Raw genomic sequence first — 26,786 nt, 5'->3', positions numbered from 1 at the left:
TGAGACTGCAGGAAAGAGCTACCAGAAATTCATCTAACCAATAACAGTACATTTACTACTGGTGACATACGGTATGTAATGGGGAATTTATTTAAAAAAAATAACCAATCAAAGGGCAAACAATTAACACAATAAAACAGTGAATGCGCAAGAATTGGTGGGAGACAGCTGAGTGCATTCTGGAGAGAGATGTGCCAATATCTTCGCCACACATCCCTCCCCTTCTTCTTGTCTCAACATTTCAAATTATACTAAAGGCACATCATCTTCATACATATTTTAGATGAGTTGCTTTTTACTGACAGCCGCATCTCAATAATCAGCTAGGCCCATATTGCCAAGTACGCTGCCCAAAATGCGGGATGCCCAATTAGGCATGTATATGTGATTTGAAACAATCCACAGCTTTAAAAGAAGCTAATTATCCCCTGTGGCTAAGTCATGCTCTCTGGTGAAGTATTTTGAATTATTTTCTTTCTTTCTGTATAGACGGGAGTAATTATATACTTTTGACAAATGTATTTCAATTTACTTTAGGCTACAGTGACTACTGTTACCGAATCATGTCCTATGCTTAGGTTACTCATCACATTAGGAATTGTATTTTATTGTTGGCCTGCAAATACTTTATTATAAAGGGGATTTTTTCCCCCAACCCCCTGCACTCAGCACCCCCTACTCAAAACAAATTCCTGCTGCTATGCAGACACAGACAGACATGCATACATGCAGTAGGGAGTTTTTCCAAGCCACCGTGCTTCTACACCTGCATTGCTTGCTGTTTGCGGTTTTAGGCTGGGTTTCTGTACAGCACTTTGAGATATCAGCTGATGTAAGGGCTATATAAATACATTTGATTTGAGTATAGAGAAATTGAATTATTAAGAAACTGGTTAATATTGGCACAGTTCACATTTCAACAGTAAGATGATTGCACAATATTGCAGTACTTCAGTCTACAATGCAATCTGGAGACCGTTTTTTAGAAGGCCTACATTAAACCATTATTGTGTTTCTCCCCCCTCTTGGTCTTGTTTTGGATATGTAATTATTTGGGTTATATATTTGGGCAGCGTGTCTGTTTGTGGAGCATGGGTCCTGAAGAACTGTGTTGCTGCGATACGCCTAGAATACCACTAGATGTGAGTATGGAACGGTGCAAATATCCACAGAACCAGGGAGAAAGTGAAAGACGACATTTTGTGTTCATAAAAACAGGGACAAACTTGTCGAAACGGGGCACTGAGAAAGAGGGGGGGATTGGAGGAGAAACATTGAGAGAAAGAGGAAGGGCAGACTTCTGGAACCGGTGTGCCCAGAACACATTGACTTTTGCCGCGTTTCAAATCCTGGGAACTCGGAAATCTCCGACTTCCGACTTCAGTTTTCTTCAAGACAACTGTGTACTCAGAAAAAAACGAGCTCCGACTGGGATACATCGTTTTGAACGGTCAGCCAACTCGGAATTCATAGTCGGAAACACGGGTATATTTATAGAGCCCCGACTTTCCGACCTGAAGATCACTGACGTCATGATTTGACCTCATTTTATTCCCAGTTGTCGTGAACGCACTAAAGTCGCAAGTCAGAGATTTTTGAGTTCCCGGTTGTCTTGAACGTGGCAGTAAACACAAAGAGGAAGGGCCTGACGTCAGGGCCTATCTGAGCATGCGCTGTTATGTGTTCAGTCAACCCCGTGCCTATCTGAAGACTACATAATACACGCTCTTTCTGTATCAACAGACATTGCTATCTGACAGCCCCATACACTGGCGCAGGAGACTACAAGAATAGTTATTTTCTACCTACTAAGAACTGGACCAACACACATCGCACGCTCCTTTCGGCTTCATTTGAAGGTTGTTGTTCGGGTTTAACCTACCTTTGGCTGTATCAGCCCTAACCAACCCTAACCTCACCAGCACCGCCACGGGGACTTTACCATAACCCTGAAGGGAAACGGGTCCTGCCGGTGTTCCTTCCCCAGGACAGGTGAGTGTTTACCTGGGGAGCCAGCTGTTTGGTGCTCACTAGCCGTATGTGCATCATTCTCGTGATGGGGAATATGACGCCATAGCTAGCTACAGTGTGACAGAGAGAGGGAGAGATACAACATCCGAGGATGGACCAATAGCAAACGCGGAGGGAGCAGGAGGATCATGTCTATAGCAATGCATGCTCCTAATCAGAGGGCCTCATCATTTAATGATAAGAGATGCGCCGTGGAATAGTATGAGGCATTGCTTTATATTGATTAGCATATAGGCAATTCTTTGGTAACAGAATGACGCTAAGACTCCGATTTTTGGCAAAGTTAAACAAACCATACAACTCTATGCGTAAGGACTACTTTCAAAAATGTCCACAAAACAACCCATATACTTGAAGAACAGTGCAGATGTAAAGTTTTGTAACAGAATGACAGTAAAATTGCCCTTTTTATGTGACCAAGTTTTCCAAAAACTCTGTTCAATATCTACTCTGAATTGAGATTCAATGGTGTCTGCATAAATAATAGGGTGCTTAGACATCGCAGTAGAGCACAGTACATTGTACTTTACTCTACCCTAGTGTACTTTACTGTACTGACCTATACACTACTCTACGTTGAGTGTGTTAGAGAGAAGACTGTTTTCACAATTCTGTCAATAACAGTATGCCAGTGGAAGGGAGGACAGTAGTAGGTGACCCAACTGCGGTTTCCGATTTACACCTTTTAATTGCTTAATAAATCATAAACACAATTGTTATCAGTAAAATTAAATGAAAATGTTAATATTAGTTTCCAAGGGTCTTAACTTCAACATTATTGTGTTTTGATTTACAGTACCAGTCAAAAGTTTGGACACACCTATTCAGTCAAGGGTTTTTCTTTATTTTCTATGTATTAGAATAATAGTGACGACATCACAACTATGGAAACACATATGGAATCATGTAGTAACTAAAAAAGTGTTAAGCAAATAAAAATATATTTTATATTTGAGATTCTTCAAAGTAGTGACCGTTTGCCTTGACTACAGCTTTGCACACTCTTGGCATTCTCTCAACCAGCTTCACCTGGAATGTTTTTCCAACAGTCTTGAAGAAGTTCCCACATATGCTGAGCACTTGTTGGCTGCTTTTCCTTCATTCTGTGGTCCAACTCATCACAAACCATCTCAATTGGGTTGAAGTCAAGTGATTGTGGAGGCCAGGTCATCTGATGCAGCACTCCATCACTCTCCGTCTTGGTCAAATAGCCCTTACACAGCCAGCCTGTAGGTGTGTTGGTTCATTGTCCTGTTGAAAAATAAATTATAGTCCCACTAAGCGCAAACCAGATGTGATGGCATATCGCTGTAGAATGCTGTGGTAGCCATGCTGGTTAAGTGTGCCTTGAATTCTAAATAAATCACAGACAGTGTCACCAGCAAAGCACCATCACACCTCCTCCTCCAGGCTTCACGGTGGGAACTACACTTGCGGAGATCATCCGTTCACCTACTCAGCATCTCACAAAGACACAGCGGTTGGAACCAAAAATCTCAAATTGGACTCCACCGGTCTAATGTCCATTGCTTGTGTTTCTTGGCCCAAGCAAGTCTTCTTATTGGTGTCCTTTATGAGTGGTTTCTTTGCAACAATTCGATCATGAAGGCCTGATTCACGCAGTCTCCTCTGAACAGTTGATGTTGAGATCTGTTACTTGTGATGCATTTATTTGGACTGCAATTTCTGAGTAATGAACTTATCCTCTGCAGCAGAGGTAACTCTGGGTCTTCCTTTTTTGTGGCGGTCCTCATGAGAGCCAGTTTCATCAGTGCTTGATGGGTTTTGCGACTGCACTTGAATAAACGTTCAAATATCTTGAAATGTTCTGTATTGACCGACCATGATGTCTTTAAAGTAATAATGGACTGTCATTTCTTATTTGAGCTGTTCTCGCCATAATATGGACTTGGTCTTTAACCAAATAGGGCTATCTTCTGTATACCACCCCTACCTTGTCATATCACAACTGATTGGTTCAAACACATTAAGAAGGAAAGAAATTCCACAAATGAACTTTTAACAAGGCACACCTGTTAATTGAAATGCATTCCAGGTGACTACCTCATGAAGCTGGTTTGGGATGGGATGAGGTTTGAGAAGAGTTGGACCGCAGAGTGAAGGAAAAGCAGCCAACAAGTGCTCAGCATATGTGGGAACTCCTTCAAGACTGTTGGAAAAGCATTCCAGGTGAAGCTGGTTGAGAGAATGCCAAGAGTGTGCAAAGCTGTAGTCAAGGCAAACGGTCACTACTTTGAAGAATCTCAAATATAACATATATTTTGATTTGTTTAACACTTTTTTGGTTACTACATAATTCCATATGTGTTATTTCAGTGTTGATGTCTTCACTATTATTATACAAAGTAGATAATAGTAAAAATAAAGAAAAACCCTTGAATGAGTAGGTGTGTCCAAACTTTTGACAGGTACTGTATTTCAAATACATTTTTAAGAATTCTTCTGGTAGATATTTTTGGAGACCTCTCTTCCATCTGTTTAACCAGAAACCAAAGTCTTTGATTATTACTAATTTTAGGATGGGAAATAATAAAACATTGTGTGTGTATATAATATATATAATTGAAAAATGTGTGTGTAATAAATAAATATATATGTATACTTACATTTTTATATATGTACGTATGCATGTATGTGTGTGTGTATATATATATATATGTATGCCTTAATTTCTGTAAAATATAGACTCTTAGCTTTCATTTGACACCAAATGTAATGAGCTCTTATGAACTTAAGATGTTGGTGCTCATGGGTCCTTTTACCTCTCCCCCTTCCCTTCATCTTATAACGTGTGTGTTAAGATGAGTTGTTACATAAGTAGGACTATTCATCGATATCCATTCATCGATATCCATCAATCACCATGTAGGGATCGCATCTGATTTTTAGGGTGAGATTTATTACCATGGTTGTCCTGGAAACAATGCCTGGAGGAATGTGTGTGTGCGTCACTTGCGTGAGCCAACATGAGTGAGGAAGATTTGTTTTGTCCTCAGGCTACCAATAAAGTTATTCGTAGCCTATAATCTATGGGGATTTCTACACAATGAAAGACTCCAGCAGAACGTTTGGTTTGTAGGTTAGGCTGCACACGTTAGGCTATGTCATTATGATCAATATGAACCGTGCACGCTCTCTCGCGTGAGTGTGAGAGAGAATATGCTCCCCTCTGATCCCCTTCATTAATGTAGCTTACCAAATTGTGTTTTAGGTGTTATTTAAATCACATTCTCAAATAAAATTAATAACATAATGGCTTAACTTTGCCTCCCAAAGCTGTTTCATGGGGATTTGGCCATTAAGCCTGTAGCCTACCATTATTAATAATGAATATTATTACTCGTGTGAGAGCTGGGCCACTCGGTTCACTTGGGCTGCAGTGGGTCTCAGACCAATATAGTCTGACTGCGACCTGCATCCTGGGCAGTTCTTCCCGCTCCCTCTCTCAACTGGCTCCTGGATGTTTCTCTTTCTATTGATTCTTGGCTACTTCCTCGTTCTAGTTTACTCCTGCCGGAATTCTATCTTTCAACCTGCACTTAAGCCTACCTTTCTCTTCAAGACATTTGGTTCTATGTCAATATATTTCTGACTGCCGAATGAAGCTCTCCTCTTGTGCATACGACATGGCTCTGGTCGTAGTGGCTGGTGCGTAGTTAGGATAAATGAAACGGCAAATCATAACAGTTAATAAAAAGTCTCATAGATCAGACTCCAATCTCAGATGTGTCCCGAGATGATAAATAAAGGCATTTAACAAATACTTAAGAGGCACGGCAAACAAAAGGTTTAAGCCAAACCATTGGCGACCAAGCCTAGCGTTGTACTTTCTTCTATGTCAGTGGCGCATGCTTTATGATTGAAGCTTATACTATTGCCCTGCGGCCGCCTCCATTGGACAATGCGGCTAGAAGTGTGCTGGAAGGACAGCTCCCCGTACCCAGTTCACATTGGACATGGAGAGCTCAGATTTTATCACACTATGCTTCCTTACCATAGGCCTACCTCTGCTCTATACCCCACATTTCTAGCCACTCCACCATCTCCCTACAACCTGCCCTTTTGCCATAGGCCTACGTAATTTCCTTAAATGACACTTGGTATAGGCCTATAAGCAGCTCTCACCTTCCTATGATGTATTATATCACCGACCCGCCTCCACCCCACTCGCCTCCCTTCTGCCCCGCTGGGAAGGCCAGTTAAACCCAAGGCCGTGCCCTGGGGCTGACTTTCCAGTGGGGAATGAACCATCTCCTGTATAGGACCTGGTCTTGCAGGGGGGGGGGGGGGGGTCAGCACAATTCCGGCCTGGGGATGTGGGCATGGTCCGAGTTCGGTCGCGTTCCACCCGACTAGCCTACGTCAACGACTAATCCTCCACCTGTTCCATTATCAATCCTAAGAGTTTTTCTACTAAAATATGTGATATTTTGTCATTGCCATTTCTCCTGTGTAATTCATTGACCATTCATGCATTTAAGTTTATCGACAATGTTGATCTTTGAAACCTGTGTCTTTTGATAATCAGAAGCTGAAACTCATGACATTTCAGGTAGAAAAAGACTGATTTATTTTACGTAGGTGTCACCGGATCCACCTCTGATGACTTAAGGCGCAATTACGCATGCGACCATAGCCTATTAATTATCCCTACTACTATTACATTCAGGACGCCAGTGTCACTCACTAAAACAAACACAAATGAAGAACCAATTACTTAATAATAAAAGGCCAACATGGGTATCAAGTATACCACAGTTAGATTGCTCAGATTCGTGGGGCACTGTTATGGATAATTGGCCTGAAAGTATCATCTTCTCCCACTGCCAAACAGACTATAACGGCTGACGTAAAGCAATAGCCTAGCATTCCAGCTGACTAGTTTTTCTTTTCTTTCTTGGACACACACACACGATGAATCCCTGGTGGGCTGGATCGGTGGTGGGCATTGCTGGGCTGGGATCTGCGGGGGTTCGCTGAGCAACAGGCCCTCCCCAGTGGCAGTTTTTAGAGGTCGGTCGTCAGGAGCACCATCAGGGTGCTACCCTCGACACTAATTTGACTATTTTAATAGCCTAATAATAATAGGCCTACCTGTTATTTTTAACAGCCACTGGTCAATGAATAGGGTCGGCAGATTAACTCACTGCATTTATGCGTGTTCACCTAATGTAAATATTCAAGTGTACATTCACCTTTTTTATTTCAACTTTTTGATGAGGAAAGGACTTTGGCTAAACTGCTGACAATCTAAACCTATAATTGTTTGTATCGGACACTTGTCACCATTTTCTAGGCATGAAAAGAATGCCCCCCTGAAAAAAAATATATATATGGTAGGTAGGCCTACAGTAGTATAGTGTTGATAAAGAAAAACACGAGCACCAACAGGTAATACATTACATTCTGTATTCAACTTCACACAAGTAGTTTGTTGGACATGATGATTAGATAGTAGTGGTCATAGTGTTTCATTCTAACATTTTCATTTGGGTGAATAATTGCGTTCTGGATGAGGTTAGTGTTAAGGCTAAGTTTACATACAGCATTGGCACAAAGCAGAACCTTTTGCGATTAACCAGCTGGTTCCTATGCTTATTTTGTGGGAGAAGAGACCATGTGGATAACTCCACAATAAACACCCATGTGTAACAGGTTAACGTGAAATCAAAAGCGTCACATTATTCTGCGTATTCTTCACATCGTATCTATTACTCAACATGCTCCAGCTATGACGGTGCCGAGGGTAGTCACTCACATCCCAGACACCAGAGATCACGTGGAGGCATAGTTGTCTTTCTGATGAACCTATGTAACGTAGAGTGGAGGAAATAGATAGGCCGATATTAAATCTCTCTTTTCAAACTCATTTCTAGACACCTTACAGTCAAACATAAATGGGTCCGTAGATTACGGCAGTCGTCTCTCGATAACATTTGTAATTGAACAATAATGTACATTTTATTACAGAATGGTGAAATTAAATCTATTACCACCTCCTCACAGCTGTAGCCATACTGATAGGTTCAGCAAGTTTGTGTAATGAGAAAATTATAAATTATTGGTTAAAGTTGCAATCAGCAGTTGAAACAATAACAAAGTGTACTCGCCACTACGGTGTGAACCGGAGGATTGGGCTGGAGAAATGTAACCGCTCTCAAATTCAAAGGAGCTATGGATGCAAGGACTGACAATCCATTATGTCAAAATTATAGTTTTAACCTTGTTACATTTACTCTTTACAAACATTGGAGTAAAACAAGCTTATATTTTGGGTTCTGAAGGGGTGTGACAGTTGAACTAAGCTCACAAGACATTTACAAGTCATATTCTTCAAGAATTAATGGGTACATATAATTAATTTACAAGTCCAAAAATGGATGAAGCAACTTATGATTGCCCCTTTAAGTGATGTTTGTCTCCACCTCAGTCTGGGATCAACAGGATATCCTTCTTTAGATTGTCCCACGCTGGCCCACACAAGTCTTTCCAGCTCTGTCTCTGTGGAGTGATGTGGGCTTTTTGTTGACCATGTGTTGTAAAGCAAGGTAGCCTCAGGAGCGTGTTATTGAAGATAGCAATTTCCTACAGTCCTGTGTCCAGCTGTTCTGTTTCCAGTTATTCAGGATTACCAATTGAAGATGACTGATCCGTCAGACACTTCTCTGAGCAATCAATACGTTTCTTTATTCACCGCACACAGGATCCTGGGGAACACGATATCACAACCAAGCATGGCAGAAACATGTTCAAAGACCAGGCTACACAAGTCAGTCTTTTTTTAATATTTCTGAGTTCACTTTACATCACCGTCCTGGCTCGTAGGGAGATAAAATATCTGAGGTATACAGTAGGATGGGGTTAAACCAAGCCTAGACTTAAACATGATAAATAGCATTTGAAAATCTATTCTAAAAGGTTACTGGTAGCCAGTGTAGAGAAGCAGTTGTGATATGGTTACATTTCCTGGTGTGTATATACAAATAGTTACAGTAATCTAGGCATGAGGAAATAAAAACGTATAACTTTCTCCAGATCATTGACTGAGATAAGACTTGACTAGCTATATTTCTTAGATGATAAAAGTAGAAGCCCTGCAATTCCCCCCTTTTCCCCTTGCTGTCCTACCATGCGAGAAACACCATACAAGGACTTAATATATCACACAAACTTTGCTGTCTCTGGTTATATGTATGTTATGCCCAGCAAGCATTTTATGTTTTTCAATTATTAATACATTCTACACATCAATCCATAATAAACAGTATATCAACCTGGTTTGCAGTTCTTGTAATTCATGAATATGAATTCCAAGTTACAACACCTGTGTAAAAAAATAAATAATTATAATGTTATCTTGTCAATGTACTAAACCAGTGGTTCCCAAACAGTGGCGGGGGGGGCACAGTTTGGAACTCTCCCAGCAAAGGGAAGTTGTAATAGTAGAATGCACAAGGTGCACTTTTGAAATTGGGTAGTGCATCATCAGTTCTCCTTGTCATGTTAGTCATTGCATACGTTAGAGAGCTATTTATAACGAATCGGGAATGTCCAGATCAACTAGCACATGTCAGCTAACGTTTTTAAGCCTATAAATAATGTTGTAATTTTTATGTTTCTCAAATATCAAATATCACAAAATGTATAGAATTGCAAGAACATTTGCTTTAAAACTGCAAAATATTTTTGCATCCCATGACAAAATGTGTAGAATTGAAGGAAATAAGCTTTAAACTTGCAAAATTATCTCCACCAACAAGAGGGATGTGAACAATTTGTGTCATGAACTGTGCCCATAGAAATACAGTTGAAGTCAGAAGTGTACATACACCTTAGCCAAATACAGCCTGTATATATTGAAACACCCATCTACACACAATACCTCATAATGACAAAGTGAAAACATGTTTTTGGAAATGTTTGCAAATTGATCAAAAATTAAATACAGAAATAACTCATTCACTCCCTTTAGCTAATACTTTGTTGAAGCACCTTTTGGCAGTGATTACAGCTGTCTCTAAGAGCTTTCCACACCTAGATTTTTCAAAATAATTTTTTTGAGGGGACTGCGGTGTCTGTCCTATATCTGAGAGATATGAGGGGGGAAAAGAAAAAAAAATTATACATGTATTTAACCCCAGAATTTTGACACTTTACCTTCTCCATATATACATAAAGAAAAAAAATTCAACTGGTACTGGGGGAACATCGCACAAGTCTTGTGAGGCCTGTGGGCATCCTAGAGCAAAACAACTGACATACATGTTTGTGAGTTTCATCTTTTCATCGTTTGTAGTAGGGCTGGGCGGGAATACCGTTTTTTGCGATGTACCGGTATTGATGCACGGACCGGTTTGGGTTTTTACTTTACCTTCTATAAAAGTACTGGAATGTTTGGTTTGTTAAATGTGATAGGCAGTGTGTAACGTCCATTTTTATTGGTTACTTCGCTACTTGAGTCATCTCTCTCCACCCTCTCTCCATGCCGCTTTCCACACAGACCTAGCCCTGGCTCCTGTCTCACTCAATTTATTTTTTGTATTTTACCTTTATTTAACTAGGCAAGTCAGTTAAGAACAAATTCTTATTTTCAATGACGGCCTAGGAACAGTGGGTTAACTGCCTGTGAGCGCATTCGTTGTTCCTCGACCACGAGACACTTGCGTTCAGTCTTCATGGTCAATGCAGCATATGCAGTCAATGCAGCATATGCAACAATGTTGATGACAACGATGCAGTTGTCACTTTGCTTTTTAATATAAATCTACTAGCATTCTATAATTACACTATTAGCTTGTATTTCTTACATCTGCAAAGAGCTAGTTTGTCTTAGCAAGTTGTTCCTAAATCTTGTTAGCCACTGATTGTTAGCCTCTAATGCTAATCGCTAGCTAGCTAATAAATGTACTGAGCAAGAGCAAGCGTAGTTAGCTATACAGCCTGATAATACCAGTGAGGGTGTAGACCTAAATCAGCATGTTGTTTCTGCAACAGTATCTTATAAATTTAAAGAGTAATACGCAAAGCACGAAAATGTTAGCTACATGAAGTAGCTAAAAGAAAACATTAAATGTAGCCAACGATTATAGGTTCCCCTTTGAAACAACCTATCAACACTAGTTCATACCCTGTCACAATAACTCCTCCCTGGCATTTTCATTCCTTGTCATGTCAAACAACACTGTATTCTAACTATGTAATTAGAATAGACATTCTATTTCCATGATTCCAACAGTTAACCCAAGTGTTTTGTTCTAAATCGCAAGTCAAATTGCAACATTTGGTTCAAAATAAGGCCCAGATATCGTGGAGCCCTACGTGGCAGTGTGGAAATGATCTCATATGCAGAAATTGATGACACTTTTTGGGTTGAAGTTGTATTATTTTATACAGTTCAATCAGAATGGAGAAAGACCAATGGAAATCACTTAGAATGTATGTGTTGCCACCCTAGGGTCACGCACTACTCATAAAGCAAATGTAGACTTTTATTATTAAAAAACATAATACCGTCATACCATCAATTTTTTTATACCGTGATATATTTTGGCAATATCGCCCAGCCCTAATTTGTTGGCCAAGCCGTTTGAACTCTACAGACGATTTTGTGAGAAGACCGCAGCGACATAGGCGGATGCGGTGGATTGAGACACATCCAATGCAAAAAAAACATCTCTCTAGTTTAAACTGACAGATTTTTATGGGATTTTTTATTATTATGCTAATTAGATTGTCGCAGGGGCGCGAACATCGGCCTTTGAGGGTTAAAACTGTTGTAAATAAGCATGCTCCGTATAAAATTTTGAAAACTTGGTATAAAAAAAACTACGCATGAAGGATAGATCAATCCCTTTGTTCACGCATGAATTGTATGAAAAATTACAGGAAAGAAATTTAGCTTGGGCTGAGGCTAGATTGACTGATACTACTTCTGACTGGCAGACATTTGAGAAATCGATATCTGTCTCTGGTTACAAAAGAAAAGTCAACATACTTCCTGAACTGTGTATCTGAGAATTGTGCGAATCAACATCTGGAAAGTAGTCAGGTTATAATAGCCTCTGGTCCCATAATAGACCAAATGGAAATTTGGGGTGCTTTTAATAACCATTTTGCCTCAGCTGGCCATCTATTTGAAATAATTGTTTCTGGAAATTCCTCTAATTCCAGTAGAGTCCTTTATTCACCTTGAAACAGACTGTAGAGAATGATGCACACCCAGATAGAGAATGTCTATTTTCATTTCAACTATTTTACATCTATGATGTAGTGCATGGTTAAAAATCAGTGGAGAAAAAAAACATCCACAGGGTGTAATTCTTTTGATCCTTTTTTACTGCAACTCTCTGGCTCACTTATTGCAGAATAATTAACCTATATTTCAGAATATATTATATATTTCAGACAAACCATTCAGAATTTTTTATTTTTGAGGTCACTCTTTTCAATGAGATTTCATTGGGAAACCAGATTTCTAAGGGACCTTCTTGCAGTTCCTACCGCTTCCACTGGATGTCAACAGTCTTTAAAAAATTGGTTGAGGTTATTCCTTTGTGTAATGAAGAAGTACGGCCATCTTGAAGGAGGGTCACTCGAAGTGTCCTGTTTGTTAGAAGCGCGTGACCAGAAGCTAGGTACAGTTGGTTTTAAACCTGTATTGAACACAGATCATCACGTCTTCAATTTTATCGATTATTTACGTTAAAAAATACCTAAAGTTGTATTACTATTACTATGTATTATTATTTTTTGACAAAGTTTACAGGTAACCTTTGAGATATTTTGTCACGTTTCACATTTGGAACCGGTGTATTTCTGGATCAAACGCGCCAAATAAATTGACATTTTGGATATATATCGACGGAATTAATCGAACAAAAGGACCATTTGTGATGTTTATGGGACATATTGGAGTGCCAACAACAGAAGCTCGTCAAAGGTAAGGCATGAATTATATTTTTATTTCTGCGTTTTGTGTCGCGCCTGCAGGGTTGAAATATGCTTCTCTCCCTTTGTTTACAATGGTGCTATACTCAGATAATAGCATCGTTTGCTTTTGCCGAAAGGCCTATTTGAATTCTGACATGTTGGCTGGATTCACAACCAGTGTAGCTTTAATTTGGTATCTTTCATGTGTGATTTAATGAAAGTTTGATTTTTATAGTAATTTCTATAGTAATTAATTTGAATTTGGCGCTCTACATTTTCTCTGGCTTTTTGCCAAGTGAGACAGTAGCATCCCGCCTAAACTCAGATTTTTGGATATAAATATGAACTTTACCGAACAAAACGTACATGGATTGTGTAACATGAAGTCCTATGAGTGTCATCTGATGAAGATCATCAAAGGTTAGTGATTAATTTTCTCTATTTCTGCTTTTTGTTACTCCTCTCTTTGGCTGGAAAAATGGCTGTCTTTTTCTGTGACTTGGCTCTAACCTAACATAATCGTTTGGTGTGCTTTCGTCGTAAAGCCTTTTTGAAATCGGACACTGTGGCTGGATTTACAACAAGTTTATCTTTAAAATTTTGTAAAATACTTGTATGTTTGAGGAATTTAAATTATGGGATTTCTGTTTTGAATTTGGCGCCCTGCAGTTTCACTGGCTGTTGACGAGGTGGGACGCTACCGTCCCACATACCCTAGTGAGGTTAACTACACATGGTTGATATTACTAGTTTATCTAGCGTGTCCTGCGTTGCATATAATCGATGTGGTGCCTGTTAATTTCTCATCGAATCACAGCCTACTGTTCCAAACGGGTGATGATTTACCACTGTCGTTGCACCAAACCTAACCATAAACATCAATGCCTTTCTTTAAAATCAATACACAAGTATATATTTTTAAACCTGCATATTTAGTTAATATTGCCTACTAACATGAATTTCTTGTAATTAGGGAAATTGTCACTTATCTTGCGTTCCGTGCAAGCAGTCAGGGTATATGCAGCAGTTTGGGCCGCCAGGCTCGTTGCGAACTGTGTGAAGTCCATTTATTACTAACAAAGACCGTAATTCATTTGCCAGAATTATACATAATTATGACATAACATTGAAGGTTGTACAAAGTAACAGCAAAATTTAGACTTAGGGATGCCACTCGTTAGATAAAATACAGAACGGTTCCGTATTTCACTGAAAGAATAAATGTTTTGTATTCTAATTGATAGTTTCTGGATTCAACCATATCAATTACCAAAGGCTAGTATTTCTGTGTGTTATTATGTTATAATTAAGTCTATGATTTGATAGAGCAGTCTGACTGAGCGATGGTAGGCAGCAGCAGGCTCGTAAGCATTCATTCAAACAGCACTTTCGTGCGTTTGCCAGCAGCTCTTCGCAATGCTTCAAGCATGGAGCTGTTTATTACTTCAAGCCTATCAACTCCCAAGATTATGCTCGTGAAATGGCTAGCTAGTTAGCGGGGTGCGCGCTAATAGCGTTTCAATCGGTGACGTCACGCGCTCTGAGACTTGAAGTAGTTGTTCACCTTGCTCTGCAAAGTCCGCGGCTTTTGTGGAGCGATGGGTAACGATGCTTCGAGGGTGGCTGTTGTCGACGTGTTCCTGGTTCGAGCCCAGGTAGGGGTGAGGAGAGGGACGGAAGCTCTACTGTTACACTGGCAATACTAAAGTGCCTATAAGAACATCCAATAGTTAAAGGTGTATGAAATACAAATGGTATAGAGAGAAATAGTCCTATAATTCCTATAATAACTACAACCTAAAACTTCTTACCTGGGAATATTGAAGACTCATGTTAAAAGGAACCACCAGCTTTCATATGTTCTCATGTTCTGAGCAAGGAACTTAAACGTTAGCTTTTTTACTTTAACTTTCTTCTCCAACACTGTGTTTTTTCATTATTTAAACCAAATTGAACATGTTTCATTATTTATTTGAGGCTAAATTGGTTTTATTGATGTATTATATTAAGGTAAAAGAAAAGTGTTCATTCAGTATTGTTGTAATTGTCATTATTACAAATACATTTATAAAAATCGGCCGATTTAATCTGTATCGACTTTTTTTGGTCCTCAAATAATCGGTATCGGCGTTGAAAAATCATAATCGGTCAACCTCTAATCGTGACACCATTTACCAGATTGCAGCAGCCACATTAAACCTTTGAATGCAGTCTACTATATAGCACCCTTTGCTTTAATACAGGTGACAGTTTTAATACTCTACTGCATCCTGTATCAAAAAGTTGTCTGGTCCTCATAACATTTCCATAGCTCACTTCATTATTCCATTTTTGTTAACAAAGCTGTACTAAACAAGCTTCCAACTTCACTGTTAAAATATAAAAATACCAAACCCCTTCACAAGGTTTGTTAACTCTTGACGTTCTTCGGGTCTCCACCGAACTAGGTAAATCCGCTCTTACACTGAATAAAAATATAACAGTTCATATAAGGAAATCGGTCCATTTTTAAAGCAATTCATTAGGCCCAAATCTATGGATTTCACATGACTGGGAATACAGATATGCATTTGTTGGACACAGATACCTTAAAAAAAGGTAGGGGTTTGGATCAGAAAACCAGTCTATATCTGGTGTGACCACTATTTGCCTCATGCAGCATGACACATCTCCTTTGCATAGAGTTGATCAGGCTGTTGATTGTGGCCTGTGGAATGTTGTCCCACTCTTCAATGGCAGTGCGAAGTTGCTGGATATTGGCGGGAACTGGAACACGCTGGTGTACACGTCGATCCAGAGCATCCCAAACGTGCTCAATGGGTGACATGTCTGGTGAGTGTGCAGGCTATGGAAGAACTGGGACATTTTCAGCTTCCAGAAATTGTGTACAGATCCTTGCCACATGGGGCCGTGCATTATCATGCTGAAACATGAGGTGATGGCGGCAGATGAATGGCACGACAATGGTCCTCAAGATCTCATCATGGTATCTCTGTGCATTTAAATTGCCATCGATAAAATGCAATTGTTCATTGTCCGTAGCTTATGCCTGCCCATACCATAACCCCACCACCAGCATGGGGCACTCTGTTCACAACGTTGACGTCAGCAAACCACTTGCCCATATGACGCCATCCACGTCTACCATCTGCCTGGTACATTTTGAAACCGTGATTCTCCGTGAAGAGCGCACTTCTCCAGCATGCCAGTGGCCATCGAAAGTGAGCATTTGAAGTAGGTTACGACGCCGAACTGCAGTCAGGTCAAGACCCTGGTGAGGACGACTAGCACGCAGATGAGTTTCCCTGATTCGGTTTGTGCATACATTTCTTCAGCTGTCCAGGTGGCTGGTCTCAGACGATCCCGCAGGTGAAGAAGCCGGATGAGGAGGTCCTGGGTTGGCGTGGTTACACGTGGTCTGCAGGTGAGGCCGGTTGGATATACTACCAAATTCTCTTAAACGTTGGATAAAAATGAACATTAAATTCTTTGGCAACAGCTCTGGTGGACATTCCTGCAGTCAGCATGCCAATTGCACACTCTCTCAAAACTTCAGACATCTGTGGCATTGTGTTTTGTGACAAAACTGCATATTTTAGTGGCCTTTTTATTGTCCCCAGCACACGGTGCACCTGTGTAATGATCATGCTGTTTAATCAGTTTCTTGATATGCCACACCTGTCAGGTGGATGGAGAAATGCTCCCTAAAAGGGATGTAAACGCATTTCTGAGCTTTTTGTGCGTATGGAAAATTAAACATGGGACCAACACTTTACATGTTGCATTTATATTTTTGTTCAGTGTAGTTTTCAAGCACCTTATTGCTGGAACCAACTACAAAATACATTACAATTGGATGTTCTGGTGCTGCTCAGGCACAAAAGAATATTGATTAGGGACCATCTCTTATTGAGGAATGTAATTATTTTTGAATATGTGTGTAGTGCTGTAATTAGATTTTGTCTTAGGAAATTGTATATGCAGGTCTCCCTTGTGAAAGGGACCCTGCTTAAATAAAATATAGGATGATTTTGGTCATAGCCAGTCAACTGAGTTTTGTGAGTTCATCGTGACTTACTTGAGGGTTCGTTTTTGATTTCGACAACGCTCATTTGCCCACTAACACGGGATACACATCTGCGGTAATTGTGCTCTATCCAATCCTATCACAGAACTTGAAGAAGGTGAGACAGACTGCCCAGCAGCACAGTGGATCGGACTTTGTTTACATAAGACAATATGTCACACTTTTTTTTTTTTTTACTTGAGAAATACTGCACCAAACACCATAGCTAGATGTAAAATTGTGTGACTAAAACATCCTCGGCAAAATGAAATACCCAGTGCAGTCAAAAACATATATTTTTTTGTATTTTATATTCTGTATATTTCCTCACTATGAGTTTGAAATAATACTATGAAATTGTGAAAATTATGATGTCATTTTAATGTACGAGCTGTTTGGAAATTTCAGCCTGTTTTGGTGGGATGGAGTTTTGCCCTTCCATGTTGACATCATCATGTGGTAAATTAGTTAATAGACCAATAAGAGTTCCAAACCTCTCTGTCAATAGCAGCACAATTCAGATTTTTCCTCCCTACTCAGATCAGCCCCAAACAGTCATAGCAAATTCTTGCTTGAGAAATTGCCCTTTTCTAAGAAGCTATTTCTGTTTATTTGTGACAGTTAAAAAAAAAAAAAAGTTAAAATAATCACAGTAAGGTACTTAATTGTTACCCAGAAATTATTTTATATTGGCTGCATTGGACCTTTTTTTTTTAATTACAGATTTCTTGAGTTATCTTCAATTTGTTCTGACTATTTTGAGTCAGTGATACTGTCTTTGTTACTATGGTTTCTCATGGGGACAAACATGAATAACTGCCACATCGAACCACACACCAAAGACTGAAGTCTCGTTTTTCTTAATGAGCAACAGAGAAACACATGCGGAATCGGTGCTTTTGGTCACTCTTTAAATTTCTTGTATTGCATAAAAATCCCACATCTGTATATCCCAGTCACTGTGTTTCCTAAATGTTTCGACATGCACCAGCCATTTAGACTTCTGTTATCAGATAGGCAGTGCACTTTGCTGTCAGTACATAGTTACCATACAGTTGAACTAATGAGAACTTACTTCCGCACAACAGTTCTGAGAGGACTTTTTTTGTGGGGAATCTAATTTGTACAGATATTTTGTTGACTTAACCTTTGGTGTTGGAGTTCGAGCAACATGGCACACCACCACTTTCTCAATGCTGGCATGTCGGTGGAAACGAGGGGGGGGTGGAGTGGATTGCCATTGACAAGCGCAACAAAAGGTACATTTTTCAGTGTTATTGCGATCTGTAGACATTTTAATTTCAAGGTGACAGTTATTTCAGCTAACCTGGGAGAAGTCAAACGGGGCATCCAGTGCCATGTACAGTGCGTACTGTAAAAACCAAAATGTATGATACTGAACAATTGTGCTACATCTACATTTAAAGAGGAAGAAATTATACACACACAAAGAAACATCAACACCTTGTGGACAGCAGGAGTTGATATGCAGCAATGTTTGAAATAATGTGAAGGCTGGTAAAAAAAAATGTTTGCTCCACCTATGAGTCCACTGACCCAGTGATATACGCTGTGCAATGTCCCTGAAAGGGACATAGTTATTATGATGCATTATACAACGGCTGGGTCTAATCCTGAATGCTGATTGGTTAAAACCGCATTCCAGCTGTGTCTATTCCACAAGTTACCACCGGATAAATCTATGATGTTAAAATGCCTATTTACTCTGTTCCATCTGACTGACCAATCCACTGCCTTATCAGCACAGCCAGGCAATTTATAAACTTGATCTCCACTATAAAAGCATCTTGACATTTATCTCACATTTTTTCTTTTAGACTAACAGTTGGTTTTCAACACCAGATATTTGTATGAACCTTGCTGTCTGTCTTTTCAACATTTGCAACATTGTTTCAATATTCAAACTCAATCTCCACTTGTCGCATAGTAATGAACTAGTCAGGATCAGACAGACAGGCAGCTTTTCTCAGTCAATCAAAATCATGAATCAGCATAATTTTTATGGAGATATATATATATATATATATATATACACACAAAGAAATATCAATATAAAACAGATCAAATGAAACAGTGCAGCTATTTTGCAGTCTTTCCATCTCAGTTTGAAGTGATTGTGTTAGCCGTGTTGTTAGCTAGCTCCTCTGAACAACAGCGACCTGACGAGAGAGCACATTTTTCTATGCCAGATGAAATCGCACATCATTAGCTTATTTTTATGGGTGTATCCAAATAAATGTCACTAGAAAACAGCATATGTAAATGCAGCTACTTTGTTGTTAATCAGTCTGCACTGTTTGACGTGACTAAGTTAGCTGTAGTTGGCTAGCTAGCAAGCAAGTGATAAGAACGTTGCCAGTCAGTATGGCAATAGAACATTTAGAACGAACAACTGGGTCGCGTCTATAGATACAAAACAAACAGACTGAACGACTGGCAACCGAACAGATGGAACGAACAACCAGCCAGCTTGGGTACCAACCCTAGATTTGTATCTGGAGTATATCTTGTGGAAGGATAAAATAGTATGAATAAATTAATCAAAATAACATTTTTACTGAAAAACTGTCAATCATTATTTGAATATGTTGCTAACCCGTTGTATAAAAGTGATAATGCCCTCGAAGCCGGTGTTTTGGAGGATATATTGGCACGTTTTGCCAGCCCTCGACTTTGTCTCGGCCCTAACAACACCCGTTCCAATATATCCTCCAAACACTGGCTTCGAGTGCATTGTCACTTAAGGAGAATACAACATTAACACACAAACACAATGAAAGGTTCTAGAACATGACTGGAATTGTGTGAAATTAACACTATATACCAACGGTCTGCAGAACAGGACTTTGTGTTCTAACAAAGCACATCATCTTTATCTAGCCAACTGCGCAACACAAATATAACTCAACTAAAGCTGCACACAGCAACATATGATATGTCACCGAATCCAAGCAATCTGTTCTCCAAGCATACAGAGTCAAGAAAGTAGATGACCCTCTGCAGTGGCTTCAAGGCCTACAGTACAATTATAATGTTTTATACAATTCAGAAAGCTCATCAGTTAGTTGGGTATAATGACATACAATGAAAATAAATAATGTTTTAATAAAATGATTTTAATAAAAAATAAATATACTGTAACTACATACTGCAATGATATTCAAACCACTTACACATAGCTTGATGACAGATTCGTTCACATGATCATCAGACTGAAATTAAATACAGAATGTCCATCGTTCATTTGAAACCACATTACTCATTTGATATCTAGTCGGTTACCATTTAGTACTTCTGGAAGTGTATTGGACGTCAACTGGCAGATGTGAGTCAAATTGTATTTAAATGCCGGCCATATTTTATGCTTTTACTTACAGGCAAAGTGGTGAAAGGGTCTGCTCCAATGGAAGGCACCCAGGTGTCACATACAGATCTGCCACAAAGATATCCTTGCCCTGCACAGTACAGTAAAAACAAAATGATTATATAAGGCACTGCCTCTAAAACATTTTACTGTGTTTGTGTGGATCAGTATTTTATGTCATAGATCAAGGCAGAGATGGGACCAAGTCACAATTTAGCAAGTCTCAAGTCTTAACCTTTGAGTCTCGAGTCAAGTCCCAAGTAATAATGGGCAAGTATCAAGTCCCAAGTTCCAGAGCTGAGGTCAAGTCACAAGTCCCTATTTTAGGTTTTGAGTCCTCAAGTCAGTGGTTAACACTGACCGCTTTGGTGGTTCTAATCTGACCATTTTCAATATTGTCATTTCAATAACTTAATTTCAATAAAAACCTTGAAACCAACTGTCCCTGAATTTTCCTAAATATGTGTGTTTTATACTATCAGTACTATTAGATAGATGTCAAACTTTCTGGGCATTTCATCCTCAGTGCCATGGCGGTCAAAATGACCCTATGCATATTTAACAGTAGAATACCTGGGCGGCAATGAGTACCAATAGCCGCCAGTCTAATAAATCCATTTAATATACACAACCTAATTGAAATATTAATTGATATACACTGCTCAAAAAAATAAAGGGAACACTTAAACAACACAATGTAACTCCAAGTCAATCACACTTCTGTGAAATCAAACTGTCCACTTAGGAAGCAACACTGATTGACAATAAATTTCACATGCTGTTGTGCAAATGGAATAGACAAAAGGTGGAAATTATAGGCAATTAGCAAGACACCCCCAATAAAGGAGTGATTCTGCAGGTGGTGACCACAGACCACTTCTCAGTTCCTATGCTTCCTGGCTGATGTTTTGGTCACTTTTGAATGCTGGCGGTGCTCTCACTCTAGTGGTAGCATGAGACGGAGTCTACAACCCACACAAGTGGCTCAGGTAGTGCAGCTCATCCAGGATGGCACATCAATGCGAGCTGTGGCAAGAAGGTTTGCTGTGTCTGTCAGCGTAGTGTTCAGAGCATGGAGGCGCTACCAGGAGACAGGCCAGTACATCAGGAGACGTGGAGGAGGCCGTAGGAGGGCAACAACCCAGCAGCAGGACCGCTACCTCCACCTTTGTGCAAGGAGGAGCACTACCAGAGCCCTGCAAAATGACCTCCAGCAGGCCACAAATGTGCATGTGTCAGCATATGGTCTCACGAGGGCTCTGAGGATCTCATCTCGGTACCTAATGGCAGTCAGGCTACCTCTGGCGAGCACATGGAGGCCTGTGCGGCCCCACAAAGAAATGCCACCCCACACCATGACTGACCCACCGCCAAACCGGTCATGCTGGAGGATGGTGCAGGCAGCAGAACGTTCTCCACGGCGTCTCCAGACTCTGTCATGTCTGTCACATGTGCTCATGTGCTCAGTGTGAACCTGCTCTCATCTGTGAAGAGCACAGGGCGCCAAAGGCGAATTTGCCAATATTGGTGTTCTCTGGCAAATGCCAAACGTCCTGCACGGTGTTGGGCTGTAAGCACAACCCCCACCTGTGGACGTCGGGCCCTCATACCAACCTCATGGAGTCTGTTTCTGACCGTTTGAGCAGACACATGCACATTTGTGGCCTGCTGGAGGTCATTTTGCAGGGCTCTGGTAGTGCTCCTCCTTGCACAAAGGCGGAGGTAGCGGTCCTGCTGCTGGGTTGTTGCCCTCCTACGGCCTCCTCCACGTCTCCTGATGTACTGGCCTGTCTCCTGGTAGCGCCTCCATGCTCTGAACACTACGCTGACAGACACAGCAAACCTTCTTGCCACAGCTCGCATTGATGTGCCATCCTGGATGAGCTGCACTACCTGAGCCACTTGTGTGGGTTGTAGACTCCGTCTCATGCTACCACTAGAGTGAGAGCACCGCCAGCATTCAAAAGTGACCAAAACATCAGCCAGGAAGCATAGGAACTGAGAAGTGGTCTGTGGTCACCACCTGCAGAATCACTCCTTTATTGGGGGTGTCTTATTAATTGCCTATAATTTCCACCTTTTGTCTATTCCATTTGCACAACAGCATGTGAAATTTATTGTCAATCAGTGTTGCTTCCTAAGTGGACAGTTTGATTTCACAGAAGTGTGATTGACTTGGAGTTACATTGTTGTTTAAGTGTTCCCTTTATTTTTTTGAGCAGTGTATTTTTGAAAGGTCAGTAAAAACATGATACAAGACAATTTATTTCATAAGAACAGAATAGCATGTTCTTGAGTTTTATCTGCTTCGTAGTCGAGGCTATATGGCTGTGCCATGCCAATGAAATCAGCTTGTTCATTTAGCAGACATCACAGGCTTATATTCTGCTGCCCTACCACAGTCAACACATATTTTACAGTATGAATATAGCAGAAGAAAATATACTGAACCAAAATATAAACGGAACATAAAACAATTTCAAAGATTTTACTGAGTTACAGGTCATATAAGGAAATCAGTCAATTGAAATAAATAAATTCGACCCTAATCTATGGATTTCACATGACTGGGCAGGGGCGCTACTGTGGGTGGGCCTTGGAGGGCATAGGCCCACCCACTGGGAGCCAGGGCCAGCCAATCAGAATGAGTTTTTCCCCACAAAAGGGCTTTATTACAGACAGAAATACTCCTCAGTTTCATCAGCTGTTCGGATGGCTGGTCTCAAACGATCCCATATGTGAAGAGGCTGGATGTGGAACATTTCTGGGATCTTTTATTTCAGCTCATGAAACATGGGACCAACACTTTACATGTTGCGCTTCTGTTTTGTTCAGTATAGAAAGGATATTTTTCCCAAATAGCATTGGTGATTGTCGCAAGTACTCACATGAGGAACGTGTGCGTGGAGCTTCGGTTATTCTAGGAACCAGTTATATTTTCCACAAAAAGACCATCTGTTCAATTTGTAGAGTTGTTTGGGGAAAATAGGTTCATTTAGAAACCTTGCAATCTACTCTTTCCAGTAGGGTATAGAAATCAAAACGTCTGGCCTGCATGGACTGCTATAGAATGCTATTGAAGAAGTGCTATTTAGTAAGCTCCGTTCTCTTTGTCAGTGCACGCTGCGCTGGTCATCAGTCTATTCATTCTCAATTTGATAATATTGTTACCCGTCAGACTATTGTCAATTTAATCTTGTTTTTAGGCCACATATATTATTATATGTGTGAAATTTGTTTCAGTATAGTTTAGGTGTAGTTTGAATTGACCAGCTGGGCAGGCAACTTATTTGAGTATTTATACTCTATTCGCTTCTGGATCAATCAATACATTTTCTTAACAATTACAATTTACATTTGGTGTCCTGAGGTTTCTTATGACCTAATTTATTTTATTAAATGCTTTGATTTAGCAATTACACAATTTGAAATATCAGCAGTCAGAATGACTGTCATGGCCAGTCTAGTAGTTATGGAATTCCAGCGCTCCAAGTGTTGTGTTTTATACCAATTTCAATGCAATTTTTTAAATTTAGGTTATATTTTCTGTTACAGTACATAGGCCTACGTAATAAACTTCACAGATAATGAAATGAATGTTGTTTGAATCATCATTACTAATAGAAAGGCCACCCAAATGATTTATAGCTAGTGTTGATAGTACAGCTACAGTTTGACTGACATTGTGAGATCTCTAATTAGAATCAAGTGTTTTCCCCCCGCCCACTACATTGTCTGTGGTTGGCTGAGAATAAACATTCATGGAAACCCATGCTGAGAGTGCATATTTGCAAGCGACACGCTGTGAAAATATAAGACAAGTGCACCATTTTTTTCCCCCCTTGCCTTTCCGCATCTGCCGGCTCAGCAGCGGTGTTACAGCTCAAGTCCAAGTTAAGTCCTGAGTCATAGATGCTCTAGTCCAAGTCGTCTGTCAAGTGTTAAAAAAAATTGTCTCAAATCTCAACATTTGCGGCGTGAGTTTTACTCGAGTTTAAGTCACGTGACTCGAGTCCAGATCTCTGAAACAGGGTATACCCATTTATATGTGAAACAAACTGACACAGAATTCATCAAGACAGCCTGACTCACTAATATACTGTGCAACATAAACATACCTTACCTGGTTATCTGCTAAACTAAACTATTTGGAAACATGCGTTCCCCACCCCCAAAAAATAAACACTTTAAAAATATATATATATATATATATAGTTCTTTTTTTTATGGAGGACCACTAGTAGTTATAGAATTCCATATAGTTTGTTGATACAAAAATAAATAAAAAATCTTCTCGGTGATTCCATCAAACTGTCCAGCCCAATCGTTTCAAAATCTGACTAACACAGCCAAACACCTCCAACTTCCACAATGACTGGACAGCAGCAGATCGAAAGACAAGAGCAATCTAAGAAAAAGACCATTCAGGGTTACCTATAAACAAATTCCATGTGAAGTGACATTCAGCAATGTTCAACCTTAATACTGCAACATATGGCATAGACAAATAAACCTGAGTCTGTTTGTGGAATTGTTACGCAAACAAACTTGGATATACAGTTGAAGTCGGAAGTTTATATACACCTTAGCCAAATACATTTAAACTCAGTTTTTCACAATTCCTGACATTTAATCAGAGTAAGAATTCCCTGTCTTAGGTCAGTTAGGATCACCACTTTATTTTAAGAATGTGAAATGTCCGAATAATAGTAGAGAGAATTATTTCTTTCAGATTTTATTTCTTTCATCACATTCCTAGTGGGTCAGAAGTTTACTTACCCTCAATTAGTATTTGGTAGCTTTGCCTTTTAATTGTTTGACTTGGGTCAAAAGTTTCGGGTAGCCTTCAACAAGCTTCCCACAATAAGTTGGGTGAAGTTTGGCCCATTCCTCCTGACAGAGCTGGTGTAACTGAGTCAGGTTTGTAGGCCTCCTTGCTCGCACACGCTTTTTCAGTTCTGCCCACAAATTTTCTATGGGATTGAGGTCAGGGCTTTATGATTGCCACTCCAATACATTGACTTTGTTGTCCTTAAGCCATTTTGCCACAACTTTGGAAGTATGCTTGGGGTCATTGTCCATTTGGAAGACCCATTTGCGACCAAGCTTTAACTTCCTGACTGATGTCTTGAGATGTTGCTTCAATATATCCACATAATTTTCCTCCCTCATGATGCCATCTATTTTTGAAGTGCACCAGTCCCTCCTGCAGCAAAGCACCCCCACAACATAATGCTGCCATCCCCCGTGCTTCGCGGTTGGGATGGTGTTCTTCGGTTTGCAAGCCTCCCCCTTTTTCCTCCAAACATAACGATGGTCATTATGGCCAAACAGTTCTATTTTTATTTCATCAGACCAAAGGACATTTCTCCAAAAAGTACGATCTTTGTCCCCATGTGCAGTTGCAAACCGTAGTCTGGCTTTTTTATGGCGGTTTTGGAGTAGTGGCTTCTTCCTTGCTGGGCGGACTTTCAGGTTATGTCGATATAGGACTAGTTTTACTGTGGATATAGATACTTTTGTACCTGTTTCCTCCAGCATCTTCACAAGGTCCTTTGCTGCTGTTCTGGGATTTATTTGCACTTTTCGCACCAAAGTACGTTCATCTCTAGGAGACAGAACGTGTCTCCTTCCTGAGCGGTATGACGGATGCCTGGTCCCATGGTGTTTATACTTGCATACTATTGTTTGTACAGATGAACGTGGTACCTTTAGGCGTTTGAAAATTGCTCCCAAGGATCAACCAGACTTGTGGAGGTCTACAATTTATTTTCTGAGGTCTTGGCTGATTTCTTTTGATTTTCCCATGATGTCAAGCAAAGATGCAATGAGTTTGAAGGTAGAACTGGAAATACATCCGCAGGTACACCTCCATTAGGCTAATTGACATCATTTGAGTCAATCCAAAGCTTCTAAAGCCATGAAATAATTTTGGGGAATTTTCCAAGCTGTTTAAAGGCACAGTCAACTTAGTGTATATAAACTTTTGACCCACTGGAATTGTGATTAGGTGAAATAATCTGTCTGTTTTCCAACAATTGTTTACATACTTGTGTCATGCATAAAGTAGATGTCCTACCTAACTTGCCAAAACTATAGTTTGTTAACAAGAAATGTGTGGAGTGGTTGAAAAACGAGTTTAATTGACTCCAACCTAAGTGTATGTAAACTTCCGACTTCAACTGCACGTATCGTGTCTGAGCCGTTGAATTGCGACTCCCCTTTGTCCTTGTACTGATGTTTCGCTTGTTTGATTGCCTTGCGGAGGGAATAAGTACACTGTTACACATATTCCCGGTCATCTTTCCATGGCTAAATGCGGTGGTTCGCACTTTCAGATTTACACAAATGCTG

General features: G+C 40.0%; 1 protein-coding gene across 4 annotated transcripts in view; it reads left to right on the top strand.

Moving 5' to 3' along the window:
- The first annotated feature begins 1,377 nt into the window (after positions 1-1,377).
- LOC129853733 (solute carrier family 23 member 2-like) overlaps positions 1,378-26,786 on the top strand; it is a 73,784-nt gene continuing 48,375 nt past the window's right edge. For 2 of the 4 annotated variants that reach the window (XM_055920085.1, XM_055920084.1), the window contains exon 1: positions 1,419-1,992. The gene's annotated coding sequence lies outside the window, so the exon portion shown is untranslated. Of the gene's footprint in view, positions 1,993-26,786 lie in introns of all 4 variants that reach the window. The other 2 variants (XM_055920082.1, XM_055920081.1) reach the window with 2 other exon arrangements.

Source organism: Salvelinus fontinalis, chromosome 4 (assembly GCF_029448725.1).
Source record: "Salvelinus fontinalis isolate EN_2023a chromosome 4, ASM2944872v1, whole genome shotgun sequence".
Classification (NCBI taxonomy): domain Eukaryota; kingdom Metazoa; phylum Chordata; class Actinopteri; order Salmoniformes; family Salmonidae; genus Salvelinus; species Salvelinus fontinalis.
Note: the sequence above shows the minus strand (reverse complement) of the source record. Positions and strands in the feature narration are given on the sequence as shown.